This window comes from Vespa velutina, chromosome 18, assembly GCF_912470025.1.
Source record: "Vespa velutina chromosome 18, iVesVel2.1, whole genome shotgun sequence".
Classification (NCBI taxonomy): Eukaryota; Metazoa; Arthropoda; class Insecta; order Hymenoptera; family Vespidae; genus Vespa; species Vespa velutina.
This window is the reverse complement of record NC_062205.1, coordinates 179610-183871: the sequence shown is the minus strand read 5'-3', so window position 1 is coordinate 183871 and position 4262 is coordinate 179610. Positions and strand designations below refer to the sequence as shown.

At 28.2% G+C, this 4262-nt stretch overlaps 1 long non-coding RNA gene across 2 annotated transcripts; it reads left to right on the top strand.

Moving 5' to 3' along the window:
- The first annotated feature begins 418 nt into the window (after positions 1–418).
- Positions 419–1991, top strand: LOC124955337. 2 transcript variants are annotated; one of them, XR_007102843.1, is made up of 3 exons: positions 419–457; positions 619–810; positions 875–1991. It is a non-coding gene; the product is annotated as an uncharacterized LOC124955337 (long non-coding RNA). The 2 variants fall into 2 exon arrangements; XR_007102844.1 differs by having other exon boundaries at positions 426–474.
- Positions 1992–4262: the final 2271 nt, after the last annotated feature.

Here is a 4262-nt window from a genome sequence, read left to right as displayed (position 1 = left end):
TTTGTAAAAACTAAGAACTAACCTCTAAAATGAGTTTAATTGAAAGTCTTAAATAAGAAATCAAGAAATAAAACGGATCAAATTATTTTTAAAGTAAAGCATAACAATTTGAAGAAACTGGTATTAAAGTTACGGAACCTTTCCATTATATTATCGTTCTAATTAATTGATTTTATATTTAACAGTACTACTTACTGTTACTGGTTATTTTTATTAGTTATTATTGTTTTCAAAACATATTTTATTTTAGATGGACATTTAGTAAGACGTTTTTACTTGGTATGAAACAGTGTTTACAAATGAATGAACTATATTTATCATGAAAGAGGATCAGAATGAAGTCTGAAAAATCAAATTGAAAAATCCAGAAGATCTCTAAAAAGAATAATAACGGTGATCTGTCCCAATCAGGCAGAGAAATTGACAAAATATTTTCAAAGAAGTATCCTGTTAATTGGTAATATTCCAGCAATGGTATATTTCTTTTATTCCTATTAAGAAAATATGAGATGATAATGACTTCATTATTATTATTAAGTGAAATATTTCAATCAAAAGTGTATTTTTTCTTTATTTTCAAATTATGTCAATGTATAACTGTAATGTGCAACGTTTCAGAATTGGCCAATCATTGATGCTCACTAATCTGTTACTTTATTTAAAAACAAAAGATGATGACGTCGATCCAGAAATGTATCATGCACTGGATTATTATTAAGAAAATGAACGCAACAGAGGAATATTCAGATGGAATATATGGAGCGCAACAGATGGAATCATTGTGCAATAAATTGGACTGGCTTTTAATTGGTATGTACCAAGAGTCTGTGTTTTCATCTCGATTCTGACTTATGTTCTCGCTGGTAATTACTAGGTCCTCAACGAGTATATAGCCACTATAAGATCATGTCTCAATACCGTTCAAACCTCGATGATTACTGGATTTTTATTGAACAAGAACGTGGTTGTTATTCGTATGAAATTAGAAAAGAAAATATCTTAGGATTCAGGAATATTGATATGTATTCGTCACTTAGTCAATGGTTTCTCTATCGAAAGATTCATTATACATGCAATGATTGAGAAAAGAAAGAGAACTATTCAAGAGATCATCGGAATCATCTTAAGGGATATTGAAGAACATAGCTGCAGTAAATATATAGAGATGAAAAGAGAGTAAATTTATCCTATCAAATCTGCTAGCCTAATATCAATCCTGGAGAAGAAGAAAAGCATTACAAATGATACTTAAGAAGAATTGTCACTGAAGGTTGTGTGGAAATCAATTGTAAGAAAGCTCATGTGTCAATTGTCATGGAATTTTGTTTCATCGATCATACGAAATATATTTTCTACTAATTGAATATGGAAATTGGTTTGTTTCATGGTGGTAGAACGATCGTTGAAAGAAGAATAAGATGTGAATCACGTTCTTGTATCAATTTTGCTGTGGCGATTTATTCTCACACATATTTTTATCTATTCAATGAACCAATTTAGCGGTAGACGCTTTGGTAATTAAATGTATCGTCGAGCAGTGCAAATATGTAGATATCCGAAAAACAAAATAATCATTATAGGGATTCATCAGTTAAAGTTTCTGTATTTCCAGTTTCCAAGTTTTTTATGGAAAAGAACAAAAAATCCATATACTAAAGCATCATCGAAGATTTGAAAGATAGATATCGATAATAACGATATTAGGAAGCTTTAAGCAAAGCATTGGCTTATTTGGGATTTTTATTTGACGATCAGTTGAACGATTTGAAGGAATAAGTGATTAAATGTATAGCTATACCAGTGTCAGGTTTTTCATTAACTAATTATTTATCATGTTATGAACAAAAGCTCGATCACTGAATACGTGATAAGCCATCGTTTTAATGTCTATAGCATTAAACGCCAAGAAAATTTTCATTAGCAAATTCGATAATTATTTTTTTTTCTTTTTTTTTTTTTAATATTGTTATTATTACTTGAAAACATTTTTCTTATCGATAGCCTCAGTGTAGCTTAAACCCCTATAGAAGGATATGCCGATCATTTCTTCGGCAAATATACAGAAAGTCGAATTAAAAGCAGTAAGCGAATAGACAGATGGTCGGATTGTATTATTGTATATTTGATGGAAGAAATGAATTAAAGGGTCAGCTGAAAGTTCAATTCATTTAACGTATATGATTTCATTCAGCGTTAGGAACAAAATAAGAACTAGATTTATTAATTATATTTGAATCTTTTTAATAAATAATAAAAATAAAAGTTATTATAAACCTAAAACTTAAAATCGCATTTTTTCAATAACTATCGAATTTAAATGGAGAAAATGATAGCATTGTAAAGAGAATGAAAATAATATGCTCTCGGCCTCTTTGCCATTTAAGATTTTCGAAGTCCGTTGTCATTCCTTTAGAAAATTAGCTTAAGAAAAATAGATTTATGATAAGGACTTATCCTCCTCGAGACAATATTGATCAGATCTGAGGTTTTTTGAAAAAGTCATTAGATTTTATGGTGACACTTTTCGTTTGGACACTTTGTATATGTATATAGGTTACATAGGGTGATTAATATCTTTCCTCTTTATCATTATGTTTATCTTCGTGTCTTTGTGTCCTTATATATGATCGTTATCAGTTATTAAAAATATTTAATGATTAGTATCGAAGTAAATACGATATATAATGTGCCATGTATAAAGCATCTCTAGAATTATTAAAATGAGATAAATTAAATCATCCTGAATGTTTTGTAATAAAATTTTCTTGTGAGATTCGTCTTCACACCGATTTTAAGAGAAAGGAAAACGACATATAAGTTAACAAATTATTAGAACAGTAAGCAGACAAAGATTCATTATTACATAATCTCGTTGAGTTACCACGTGTAATACGTTGAATTAGTATATGTTTAGAGTTGATTGTGTACTTTCTTACAGAAGCATTTCATTAATTCATCAGTTTTCTTCTTAACTATCTCTTTAATTAGTGTTAGAAGTAATGAATAAATAGAACATGAGATTTCTTTTTTATAGATAAATAGTAACATGATTATCGTTTCACTTTGAATAGTAAAGTGTAAATATTTATAATAACGAATGATAAAGATTTCTTTACAGAGATATATTCTTGGTAATGTAGTTTTTCTTAACTTTCGTCAATTTACGTGATTCAAATTGTGTCCAATTCTTGATTTCGATAAATTCATCCCAAATCGATCGTTCGAAGCGATGTCGAATTGAAAGTTTTTCGGTATATATTATTTATAGCATACACACACAAACATACATTGTGTATATATATATATATATATATATGTATGTATGTATGTATATGTTATAAATGCGGTTGTTAAAGTAATAAAATATATAGAAAGATATAGGTCCGGTAGTGATTAACATAATTGACAGAAGTCCACGAGTTACATTAATGCATCATATTAAGTACCCTCTCTGTGATCTCCATCAGTCAAATAGTAATAAATTTGTTGGAAATTACTAAAATTTCAAAACTACCAAAAGTTCACTTATCATTTATAGTTCGTTAGTTTAGTTTCACATCACTGTTAATATTTTCTGCAACTATTTCTGTTATGTTTCGGACGAAATTGTATACATTGCGTCTTTAATTAAAATTAGCATTCTCCATGCAGCTAATTTTACCAATTTCTTCAAATAAATGTAAATCTTTTTGTCTTATCTTCGAGATCGTTCATCATCAATCCACTTTAAGTAAGAGCTTTGAATTTTATGAGTATCTTGTATCTTCAATCTTACTTTTTGGACTAATCTAAATATTGACTTTGATTATTTTCGTAATTTAATTTTCTTCGAACTGAAACGAGACGAAATAAATAGTTAATAAACAATGTCACCTGTACGTAATTTTTTTTTGTATCTACATTATGGCATCGTTGTATTTGTATACACACACTTCCATACGAGTAAAACATATACCAACAAAAGCGAATGATTATGAACCCCTTTATTTTTATCGTAAGAAGAATTTTGAAAATGAATATAGTAATATTATTATTAACAATTTCCATCATTATAATTTTATATTATATAACGTAGAGAAATGATAGTATTCATATACGATGTCTTTTTTCTCGCATAATTCGTTGTAAGGAACTATTCACAAAAGTACAAAAAAAGTAATTACCATAATGATAATATGTGTAATGTTATGTCGTATTACTTCGAGGACTTTAAACTGTTATATATAAATGTATATACGGAAATGTATTTTATTTACACGTTA